The 13570-nt window shown below is 39.6% G+C and overlaps 1 protein-coding gene across 10 annotated transcripts in view; it reads left to right on the top strand.

Annotated features, from left to right (window-relative positions):
• The window catches only part of LOC128695631 (guanine nucleotide exchange factor DBS), a 773026-nt gene that overhangs the window by 533580 nt on the left and 225876 nt on the right, over window positions 1–13570 (top strand). The gene's annotated exons all lie outside the window — the stretch shown is intronic.

The following is a 13570-nucleotide window of genomic DNA, read 5'->3' as shown; positions in this document are numbered from 1 at the left end:
TGCTTCTCTTCCCATAGCCCAAAGACTAACATGTCTACTACAAAGAACTTAATGCTTTTAGTATCACTCTTGTGTCATTGCCATGTACATTAATAGTTCTGAATACCCTAACAGGGTAAGGTGTGGACTTGTTTTTCAAATCACGTAATCCAAGGACATTTATTTAGGTCTACCTGGAGGGTATTCTAGGGATCAACGCCCCTGCGACCAGGTCCATGACCAGGCCTCCCAGTGGATCAGGGCCTGATCAACGAGGCTGTTACTGCTGGCCGCATGCAATCCAACATACGAACCACAGCCTGGCTGATTCGGCACCACCTTTAGGTATCTGTCCAGCGCGCTCTTGAAGACAACCAAGGGTCTACTGGTAATGCTCCTTATTGTTGGTGGGAGGCTGTTGAACAGTCTTGGGCCCCGGACACTTATTGCGTTTTCTTTTAGTGTACCAGTGACGCCCCTACTTTTCACTGGGGGTATGTTGCATCGCCTGCCCAATCTTTTGCTTTCATATGGAGTGATTTCTGTGTGCATATTAGAGACCAGTCCCTCCAGAATCTTCCAGGTGTAGATTATGATATAGTATCTCTCTCGCCTGCGCTCCAGTGAGTACAAGTCAAGTGCTTCTAGGCATTCCCAGTAGTTAAGGTGTTTGATGGAACTTATACGTGCAATAAAGGTTCTCTGTACATTCTCTAGATCTGCAATTTCACCTGCCTTGAATGGGGATGCTAATGTACAGCAGTATTCCAGCCTAGAGAGAGTAAGTGATTTAAAAAGGATCATCATTGGCTTAGCATCTCATCTTGAATGTTCTCATTATCCATCCTATCAGTTTCCTCGCAGATGTGATAGTGGCATTATTGTGGTCCTTGAAGGTCAGCATTTTTCAGAGCAGCGTTTCATTCATTACTCATCATAGTCATGCACATTGCAACCAAATCTGCCTCATTCATTGTTTTTCGACCCAAGGTGCATTACAAGCTATCCATAAATTTGACTTCCTACATCCCGGTCATACTTTATATAAAACACGTGTCACATTTCTAGCAAGCATGCAGAAGTCATTTTTTGATTGGTCTCTGGACAACTCGTTGTTGAGGATAATAACTTGGAGATTCACCCATATGATCAGCTGCTTTGCGAACTACTAATCTTCCTCGGGAAAAGAAAGTGTTCCATTCTCAAACAATCTTCCTTTACTTTGTTAACTTTGAAACTGCTGACAACATTTGTTCCCATTAGTGGACAAAATATTGTTCTCTCTAACCTCAACTGGATTTGGCCAATTTTCTGTTGCTGTCGGGTATGGGAAATTGCCCTCACACATACAAGTCAGACACATGCAGCTCCTACATAGATACCATGTGGTATCCCTGACACTTCTCTGCAAGAACTACCAGGCTGCATTATCGATTTGCCATGTCTGAGATTGTCCTGTCTATGAGAGCATGCCGAATTCACATTTGACGTCTACAACCCCTAGAGGCATTCACTCAATCTGACTTCTACCAGAAGTCCTACCTCTAACACAAACTGACATTTTGACAGAAACTAACCTCTTGCATCCACGTTAACCTCCATATTATGCACACAGGTAGCAATTCACGACCTGTTGAGCCTAGCTGTACCCAAAGTTAGCAACTGGGCAAGGCAAACACACAAGAGGTAGTTCCTTACCATTTTATTCCTTAATCAGTATATACAATATTTACAGTTATTAAGTTAGAAGCATAATGATAAGGCAGAGCAGAGACCCACTCAAAGCAAGAAGAGTAGATTCGACCAGAGTAAGAAAGTGTCTTGTCTTCCAGCCAGGCAGGCAGTTGTGACGTGAGCTCAGCTGGGCGAGCCAGCTCTAACCTGATTGGCGAGTTGAACTGTACAGTTCAACTATACAGTTCAACTGTACAGATCAACTGTACAACTGCTGTACTCTGAATTGCCAGTTCACTGGTCGAGGGAGCATACCAATAGGTGTTTGATGACCGTTGAATAAAATGTAGCATACTCGGTTCGCGCCACATCACACCTCCACCAACCACTGCACTTGCACATCACTACCTGCAGCGTTTTTTCACTCGCTTCTTTTTTATTATAATTTGAGTGCTATAATAATACAGTACCAAATATTGCCCTCGATGGGAGAGGTGAGAGCTGCTCTGATTCCAGGGAAGGGCTCTTTATCATAGGAATTATAGTAATCCTTCCTTGCCTTAGTACAAATCTGATTATCTCCCATTTCCCAGGAAGCGTGTGTGACCTCTGTGGCTTTAATGCTGCCTGATTATGATAATGTACATAACACATTGGTTACCTAGTGAGGGAGTCCTTGCGACCTTCAAGTATGTAATAACGAACAACTTCTATTGATTTCTACCTGCACGCTTCTCTCTCAGCTTACCCTCTCCTAGTTTACCCTCTCCTAGCTTACCCTCTCCTAGCTTACCCTCTCCTAGCTTACTCTCTCTTAGCTTACTCTCTCCTAGCTTTCTCTCCTGGCTTACTCCAAGCATACTATTTCATAGTTTACCTTTTCTAAGCTAACCCTAGGCTAGCTTGTCCTTACAACCGTTATGAACATCTGCAGCTATAATTCACCCCCTTAGGAAGTCCAGGAGCTAGAGATCAACGCCAGCAAGAGGTTCAGGAATTGGAAATCAACCCAGTTAAAATATATACAGTAATTTTACCTATAAGATGAAACCAGGCTGGCAAGGGCAACAGAGTTTTATGCTAAATTATGATAAATTAGACACTTGTGCAACTCTTGGGTATGTTTATTGAGGAAACGTTTCGCCACACAGTGGCTTCATCAGTCCATACAAAGGAGAATCTTGTGATGAATGGTTTGAAAAACCGACAAGTTGAAGATTGAGACACTTATGCAGCATATGGGAATCTTTATTCAGGAAACGTTTCGCCACACAGTGGCTTCATCAGTCCAATACAAAGAGGAAGGCGTAAGGAGAGGAGGAGAATGAGGTAATCAGTCCCTCAACCTGGAGTCGATGTGTTCAGATTGATGGACTGAACACATCGACTCCAGGTTGAGGGACTGATTACCTCATTCTCCTCCTCTCCTTACGCCTTCCTCTTTGTATTGGACTGATGAAGCCACTGTGTGGCGAAACGTTTCCTGAATAAAGATTCCCATATGCTGCATAAGTGTCTCAATCTTCAAAGGAGAATCTTGAAAAACAAGAGGAGAATGAGGTAATCAGTCCCTCAACCTTGAGTCGATGTAGTCAGTCCAATCTTAAATAGAATACGGCATATGCGCAAATGCCGTATTCTAAATTTTTCTCTTATACATTTAAAGATATACTTTTTTCATTTATGTTAATGTAAAAAAATAATAATTTTGTATCAAAAGCACCTTAGAAAACTTGCCTAACCTTATTATAACAAGTGCAATTTAATTTAGCCTAATCCAACTAAACATATTTTAGATAAGTTTACAATAATTTAATAATAAACAAACACAGTTAACAGTTAACTTCCCGACCTAGAAGGCTAGAAAACATGGTACGCTGGGCTCCATCTTGTCATTACAATACATCCCTATAACAGTCCATCCGCCGGTATTCCTTGCTACCTACATACACTCTTCAACGAACCCTCCAACAGTAATCTAACACCTCCGTTCATGCCAGGAGAAATTGTAGGCCTGAAGAATGTGCAAAAAATCTTCACTGCCCTCGTAGATTCAGTCGACGTTGGAAGTCCCTCCATCTGTCCTCACTGGAGCGTCAAGGAGATTCTAAAAGGACTGACCTTAAGCCTACATAAGTGACTCACGAAACCGTAATGACACGATTGCCTATGCTATGCTAGCCTTCCTCTGGTGCAGAAATATACCTAGTTGGACGAATCTTATTGTGGCTAGCTGGTCCAGTGGCTAACGCGACGGTCTGGAGTTTTGAGACTGATCGCGGGTTCTATCCCCGTCCGTGGTAAGGTTTCCTACAGAAGTAATATGTTTGGCAGATGGTTCAATATGCTTCCAGTGAAGAGCAGGATACCATGAGTACACTAACGCGAAGGGGCTAAGACTTTTCGACGTCCTCCCTTCTTACATAAAGAGGATCACCAGAGGACCCCTGGCTGTCTTCAAGAAAGAAACAGACAGGCTTAAGTCAGCCAAGGTATAGTGCTCATGTTGGACTTGGTGCAGCTAGCATCAACAGCCGATTGATCATGCCATCCACATTGTGTCTTTCTAGTTTGTCAAGTCATTTTTAATAATTGTGCTGTTCTACGGTGCTTGGGATTTCTGAAGATATTTAGATACAAGAATTACGTTACATGTGTGTTGTCATTTAAAACTTATAGAACTTTTGAAGCTGTTTATCTACCGCTCCTGGAAGCCTAGAGAGAGTTGAGCTGCAGTTCCTGTGCCTGCTGAGGGTTTGGAGGTGTTGTTACAGTTAATAGCCCCCTTGCATGAGTTGGCGAGCAGGACGCCGGGGTTATGTGGTACGATACATACCGGTGTAAACCCTGGTAATAGATGCCGACAAATTGGTTTAGAAAAACACGTAAGCAAACACTAGGACATTAGAAAATGTTTCGATCCTGGGACCTTGATCACTTCTAACATACAGAGGTTAAATAAGACAGTATATATATGTGGAGAGTGAGGCGTGAGTGACACATATTGGGATGAAGACAGGTAGACGTGTAACTCATAATAATAATAATAATTTAGCCTACCAAGGATTGAGAATAAAACCGACTTAATATAACAAGACTTTGTTTAATTGTGGAGAGAACAGTGCGTATGCCTGCAGGCCAGCCACCCAGCCAGTCAGCAAGCTAGCCAGCCAGTCAGCCAGATAGCCAGCCAGCCAGCCAGATAGCCAGCCAGCCAGCCAGCCAGCCAGCCCTGTACTGCGCTGGGGAAATACACCATGTTTATTCTACTCAGGAAACGTAGTATGTTGATTCTAGTTTTACCTTGCAAATGTGAAGCTCACACGCTGATGTGAAGACTTTGCTGGGAAATGCTCTTCAATGTCTTTCAGTGGTAAGCCACGCATTTCTTTGGTAAATTCAGAGAGAATTGTTGAGACTGCACTTTCTTTCATGGTAAAACTCTGGGAGAATTAGCCTAGTGAGCATTAGTGGCTATAGTACACATACACACACACACACACACACACACACACACACACCCACATATATATATATATATATATATATATATATATATATATATATATATATATATATATATATATATATATATATATATATATATATATATATATATATACATCAGCAATGTGCTGCTATATTCTATATGGTAATTACACAGCGGGGGGGGGGACGCTGGGGCTCATACAAGTGCTGAAGTCTGCCATCCTGCGCTGACGCACTTCAGTGTGTCTGCAGCAGTGGGTTCAAGTTGGAAAAAAGTAGATTTAGAAAGGCTATAGGAAAGCATTGGCTTGGCAATAGAGTTGTGGATGAGTATAACAAACTCCCGAGTAGGAAGATACGCAGAATTATTTAAACTACTGGTGTTTACAATTGAGTTACTAATAATATTGACGTATACATGGGGTAATTTAAACTATTATTGTATACACTGAGTTATTCATATTACTGAGGGAGTTTAGTCGTCTAATCAATAAAACAAAATACTGTTTCACGCACAACTGAAACAAAAACCATAACTGACACGTTTCGCCCGTGCACTGCCTGTCTACAAGGGAAACGTCACTATAGTCCCCTTCTGCCATTGTGTGTATTTCACAGTTCGTCGGTTCTGCGCCAGTTGTCTCCAAAATTTCAATTACAGACATAAGCCTCGAAATATTGTATCTGTGTGTCAACATTATCAGGATTTTTCAAGGCTGTACGAGCCGGAGTGAGGAAAACTTATATTTTTTCTTTATTTTCTTTATGATTATGTCATAAGAAGAGACTGTCTTGTCCTATCATTGGTAATTTTTTTCAATGATGATAATAAAAAGGCGGCTGAGTTCAGCGGCTGTTTCTGCTTGAAATCAATTTTTTTAATTATGCAAACAGGTAACATCGTATATACCATCGGCATGAATAACTACGTATATACCAGCTGTAAATACCACACACACACACACATAGGATATATACACCCAGAGGTGTATTTCTCTCAGTGTGTGTGTATATATGCTGAGAGTTTACTCTAATCCCTATTTTAGGGATTAATCTTGTCTGGAGGTGAAAAGGCTACTTGTAGCCTTAATGATCATCGTATAGTCGATAGTGTTTAAACCAAGTACTACACAGGTGGACGTTGTTCTATAAATAAAGTAAATAAACTTTATTTATTTCTGCAGTAAAATAAATGTAGTTTTACGTGTGATAAAATAATAATAATAATAATAATAATAATAATAATAATATAAAGACTTATGAGTTAACATGAAACAAGAGTATGAAACTCCGTGTCAGGCGATGCAATATAAATGCATATAAGGTATTTATGCAATAATGGAACAGTAGTAAAAGTATAATAGTAATAACAGCAGTAATAGTAATAGTAGAAGTAATAACGAAAGCGGTAATAATAGTAGTACTAGTAGCAGCAACAGTAGCAGTATTACCAATAATAATTGCAGTAGTAACAGTGACATTAGAAGCAGTGGCAGTTTAAAGTTGATACTCTAAATCATTTTCTATTCACTCTCCTTGCACCATCTTTTCTGCAATGCATCAACCTTCACCCAATTTTTCAACCCCTGGAATGTGGCCGGAAAGAATGGAGGGTGGGAAAGGAGCCTTCTGCTATTCTATCACGGCTCACCTACCTACACCGTAGCGAACACCGCACAGCAACTTACTCCTCGGGAAATAACCACGATACTGAGTTCTAGACCGTAATATCTCCTGTTAACAGTTCCATCACTACCCAGAGGCGACTGTTATGTACGCATTCCGTTGTTCAATGTAAACTCGTGCGGTCACTTGACGCTCGCGGATATCACTGTTATGTCAAATCTGAGCAGTTATATAGCGGCCAGGTGTGTTATTCAAATGATACTCCCGCTCAGTGCCGGATCAAACAGGCTGTGATGGTTATGCGGACTAGCGGGCCACCAGCAGCAACAGCCTAGTTGTTGATAAATGGTTTAGAGAACTGACAAGTTGATGAATGAGACACATGTACAACACTTGGGTATATATATAGTGGAAACGTGTCGCCAGCCAGTGGGTTCCTCAGTCCAATACAGAAAAGAATGATTGAAGATCAGATGGAGTCTGGGGTAATCAGTCCCTCAACCTGGAGTCGATGTGTTCAGTCTATCAATCTTGATGGACTCAATTCTTCTTACTGAATAACAGATTTTGTGCAGTAGAATTTGGGTAGATCTTGAGTAGAACGTGTAGTAGATGCTAAGTAGATGTCATTTAGTAAAAAGTGCGTAGTAGATATTGTGTCGCACCTGGAGGGTAAACTACAGGTTTTAGTAGATACTGAGTAGTAGAATTTGTGCAGTAGATGGTAGATATTGGTAGATATTTTGTTGTGAGAGTACAATGTTGTTAATTACGACTGGCGGGGAATACATCTTAATTATGCCGTCTATTATTGTTATTAGTCGACTCGGGAAGAAAACTTTTGTTAGCTCCTGTTGGAGGTAAAAATGATGATAATGATAATAATAATAATAATAATAATAATAATAATAATAATAATAATAATAATAATAATAATAATAATAATAATAATAATAATAATAATAATAATAATAAGAACAGTATGCCAATGACGCTATGTCTGTATCATTTTACTACTACTACTACTACTACTACTACTACTACTACTACTACTACTACTACTACTACTACTACTACTACTACTACTACTACTACTGCTAACGGCTCCTTTAAAGGTTGGCGAATTCGGTCAAGCACCTAAATTACTGGGAATATTTGAAGCCCATTGTCCTGTATTTCCTGGAACGAAGGCGAGAAAGATACATCGTAATTTTACACCAGGAAAATCCTAGAGGAGTTGGTCCCAAATCTCCACACAGAAACTAAAAGAAAAGGCTCGGCAAACGGTGGCAAATACACAAGAACGATGGAACACTGCAGTAGTCCCACTGACACATGCTAAGCCAATGAAAAGCATTATTTATATATATATATATATATATATATATATATATATATATATATATATATATATATATATATATATATATATATATATATATATATATATATATATATATATATATTCCTCAACATAACTGAACTGAAAATAAAAGCTATTTTTAATTTCTTAAATGTTTGCATGCTTGCAAAAAAATGTGGCTTGGACTATAAGCCTATTGGAAAGCCAGTGATTACGAGGAGCATTTCTGGTAGAGTGGGTTGTTGATGTATCCTGGCTGTGGCTTTTTGGACGCAATTTAGTACTCGGGGAAGAATGCTAATGCAGCAGAGTTAACGACTTCATCCTACAGTGCACAGATTTAATACCTGGTGAGGTTTCCAGAGGGTTTCCACAGCCTCTCGGCTGTTAGAAACCTCCATTATGAAGAAACATTTTTAATACCTGGAGAGGTTTCCATAGGGTTTCCACATCCTCTCAGCTGTTAGAAACCTCCATCACGAAGAAACATTTTTAATACCTGGGGAGGTTTCCAGAGGGTTTCCACAGCCTCTCGGCTGTTAGAAACCTCCATCACGAAGAAGCACAGATTTTAATAAGTGGGGAGGTTTCCAGAGGGTTTGCACAACCCCTTGACTGTTGGAAGCCTCCATCACGAGGTAGTCTGCTTGCTCTTCGGCTACTGATAAGAGTGCTTTTACTTGTTTATGCAAATATTTTGGCTAATTTGTAAGTCACGGCGGGGCTTAAATTGCATAAATGTGCGGAATATTCTAAATTCTGAGTCTACGATTTAAATTGCTCAATGAAACAAGAAAGAAAAATGCCTCTGGCAACTAAAACAAGCACCAATAACGACGTGCATAAAATACAACCAGACTAAGAACATTTACAAACACTTTGCACTGGCAGACGAAATGAATTTTTTTGTTCAGCGTTCAAAGAGATTTTTTGGAGTGGAAAAGAAATTAGGAAGAAGGAATACTTGAAGGGATGGAGGAAGGAAAGGAGGGAAGGGTGAAAACAAGAGTGGGAAGGAAGGAAGGAAGGGAAGGAGTATGTAAAGGAGGAAGGAGGGAAGGATATATATACATATATATTTTTTACCAGACTTCATTATAAGGTCAACGTGAGTGTGTCTGTACAGAGAATGTTGACACGTGTGCTAAACATCCTTCCCCCCCCTCCCCTGCCCCTTTCCCTGCCCCTCCCACTTCCCCTGCCCACCCTTTCCTTCCATCCCTGACCTTCGACCTTTCGCCCACCTGCTGCAGTGAGGCCAGGTGAGGTAGAGGCAGGTCACATTAACACGTGACCTGGTTACACTGATTAATATGATATGAAATATTGTTATTTATTATGATTGTCATATGTAGTTAGTTATCATGATTCTGACATGAACTAAGTTATCATGATTCTGACATGAACTAAGTTATCGTGATTCTGACATGAACTAAGTTATCATGATTCTGACATGAACTAAGTTATCATGATTCTGACATGAACTAAGTTATCATGATTCTGACATGAACTAAGTTATCATGATTCTGACATGAACTAAGTTATCATGATTCTGACATGAACTAAGTTATCATGATTCTGACATGAACTAAGTTATCATGATTCTGACATGAACTAAGTTATCATGATTCTGACATGAACTAAGTTATCATGATTCTGAAATGAACTAAGTTATCATGATTCTGACATGAACTAAGTTATCGTGATTCTGACATGAACTAAGTTATCATGTTTCTGAAATGAACTAAGTTATCGTGATTCTGACATGAACTAAGCTATCATGATTCTGACATGAACTAAGTTATCGTGATTCTGACATGAACTAAGCTATCATGATTCTGACATGAACTAAGTTATCTTGAATCTGACATGAACTAAGTTATCATGATTCTGACATGAACTAAGTTATCGTGATTCTGACATGAACTAAGTTATCATGATTCTGACATGAACTAAGTTATCATGATTCTGACATGAACTAAGTTATCATGATTCTGACATGAACTAAGTTATCGTGATTCTGACATGAACTAAGTTATCATGTTTCTGAAATGAACTAAGTTATCGTGATTCTGACATGAACTAAGCTATCATGATTCTGACATGAACTAAGTTATCGTGATTCTGACATGAACTAAGCTATCATGATTCTGACATGAACTAAGTTATCTTGAATCTGACATGAACTAAGTTATCATGATTCTGACATGAACTAAGTTATCGTGATTCTGACATGAACTAAGCTATCATGATTCTGACATGAACTAAGTTATCTTGAATCTGACATGAACTAAGTTATCATGATTCTGACATGAACTAAGTTATCGTGATTCTGACATGAACTAAGTTATCATGTTTCTGAAATGAACTAAGTTATCGTGATTCTGACATGAACTAAGCTATCATGATTCTGACATGAACTAAGTTATCTTGAATCTAACATGAGCTAAGTTATCATGATTCTGACATGAACTAAGTTATCGTGATTCTGACATGAACTAAGTTATCATGATTCTGAAATGAACTAAGTTATCGTGATTCTGACATGAACTAAGCTATCATGATTCTGACATGAACTAAGTTATCTTGAATCTGACATGAACTAAGTTATCATGATTCTGACATGAACTAAGTTATCATGATTCTGACATGAACTAAGTTATCATGTTTCTGACATGAACTAAGTTATCGTGATTCTGACATGAACTAAGCTATCATGATTCTGACATGAACTAAGTTATCTTGAATCTGACATGAACTAAGTTATCATGATTCTGACATGAACTAAGTTATCGTGATTCTGACATGAACTAAGTTATCATGTTTCTGACATGAACTAAGTTATCGTGATTCTGACATGAACTAAGTTATCTTGAATCTGACATGAGCTAAGTTATCATGATTCTGACATGAACTAAGTTATCGTGATTCTGACATGAACTAAGTTATCATGATTCTGACATGAACTAAGTTATCGTGATTCTGACATGAACTAAGCTATCATGATTCTGACATGAACTAAGTTATCTTGAATCTGACATGCACGAAGTTATCATGGTTCTGACATGCACCAATTTATCGTGATTCTGACTTGCTATTAGTTATCATGCCCCATCTATGTAATTAGTTATCATGATTGTTCTACAGTTAGTTATCACGATGATATGTCTCAGCGTATTTTGCCAACACATTTCTATACGTAAGCAGGTACCTGTTCAGTGGACTTTTGTAATTTTTATTTTATTATCACACTGGCCGATTCCCACCAAGGCAGGGTGGCCCGAAAAAGAAAAACTTTCACCATCATTCACTCCATCACTGTCTTGCCAGAAGGGTGCTTTACACTACAGTTTTTAAACTGCAACATTAACACCCCTCCTTCAGAGTGCAGGCACTGTACTTCCCATCTCCAGGACTCAAGTCCGGCCTGCCGGTTTCCCTGAATCCCTTCATAAATGTTACTTTGCTCACACTCCAACAGCACGTCAAGTATTAAAAACCATTTGTCTCCATTCACTCCTATCAAACACGCTCACGCATGCCTGCTGGAAGTCCAAGCCCCTCGCACACAAAACCTCCTTTACCCCCTCCCTCCAACCCTTCCTAGGCCGACCCCTACCCCGCCTTCCTTCCACTACAGACTGATACACTCTTGAAGTCATTCTGTTTCGCTCCATTCTCTCTACATGTCCGAACCACCTCAACAACCCTTCCTCAGCCCTCTGGATAACAGTTTTGGTAATCCCGCACCTCCTCCTAACTTCCAAACTACGAATTCTCTGCATTATATTCACACCACACATTGCCCTCAGACATGACATCTCCACTGCCTCCAGCCTTCTCCTCGCTGCAACATTCATCACCCACGCTTCACACCCATATAAGAGCGTTGGTAAAACTATACTCTCATACATTCCCCTCTTTGCCTCTAAGGACAAAGTTCTTTGTCTCCACAGACTCCTAAGTGCACCACTCACTCTTTTTCCCTCATCAATTCTATGATTCACCTCATCTTTCATAGACCCATCCGCTGACACGTCCACTCCCAAATATCTGAATACGTTCACCTCCTCCATACTCTCTCCCTCCAATCTGATATTCAATCTTTCATCACCTAATCTTTTTGTTATCCTCATAACCTTACTCTTTCCTGTATTCACCTTTAATTTTCTTCTTTTGCACACCCTACCAAATTCATCCACCAATCTCTGCAGCTTCTCTTCAGAATCTCCCAAAAGCACAGTGTCATCAGCAAAGAGCAGCTGTGACAACTCCCACTTTGTGTTTGATTCTTTATCTTTTAACTCCACGCCTCTTGCCAAGACCCTCGCATTTACTTTTCTTACAACCCCATCTATAAATATATTAAACAACCACGGTGACATCACACATCCTTGTCTAAGGCCTACTTTTACTGGGAAAAAATTTCCCTCTTTCCTACATACTCTAACTTGAGCCTCACTATCCTCGTAGAAACTCTTCACTGCTTTCAGTAACCTACCTCCTACACCATACACTTGCAACATCTGCCACATTGCCCCCCTATCCACCCTGTCATACGCCTTTTCCAAATCCATAAATGCCACAAAGACCTCTTTAGCCTTATCTAAATACTGTTCACTTATATGTTTCACTGTAAACACCTGGTCCACACACCCCCTACCTTTCCTAAAGCCTCCTTGTTCATCTTCTATCCTATTCTCCTTCTTACTCTTAATTCTTTCAATTATAACTCTACCATACACTTTACCAGGTACACTCAACAGACTTATCCCCCTATAATTTTTGCACTCTCTTTTATCCCCTTTGCCTTTATACAAAGGAACTATGCATGCTCTCTGCCAATCACTAGGTACCTTACCCTCTTCCATACATTTATTAAATAATTGCACCAACCACTCCAAAACTATATCCCCACCTGCTTTTAACATTTCTATCTTTATCCCATCAATCCCGGCTGCCTTACCCCCTTTCATTTTACCTACTGCCTCACGAACTTCCCCCACACTCACAACTGGCTCTTCCTCACTCCTACAAGATGTTATTCCTCCTTGCCCTATACACGAAATCACAGCTTCCATATCTTCATCAACATTTAACAATTCCTCAAAATATTCCCTCCATCTTCCCAATACCTCTAACTCTCCATTTAATAACTCTCCTCTCCTATTTTTAACTGACAAATCCATTTGTTCTCTAGGCTTTCTTAACTTGTTAATCTCACTCCAAAACTTTTTCTTATTTTCAACAAAATTTGTTGATAACATCTCACCCACTCTCTCATTTGCTCTCTTTTTACATTGCTTCACCACTCTCTTAACCTCTCTCTTTTTCTCCATATACTCTTCCCTCCTTGCATCACTTCTACTTTGTAAAAACTTCTCATATGCTAACTTTTTCTCCCTTACTACTCTCTTTACATCATCATTCCACCAATCG

The sequence above is a fragment of the Cherax quadricarinatus genome, chromosome 42 (assembly GCF_038502225.1).
Source record: "Cherax quadricarinatus isolate ZL_2023a chromosome 42, ASM3850222v1, whole genome shotgun sequence".
Classification (NCBI taxonomy): domain Eukaryota; kingdom Metazoa; phylum Arthropoda; class Malacostraca; order Decapoda; family Parastacidae; genus Cherax; species Cherax quadricarinatus.
The sequence above is the reverse complement of the archived record's forward strand: the minus strand, read 5'-3'. Positions and strand labels throughout refer to the sequence as shown.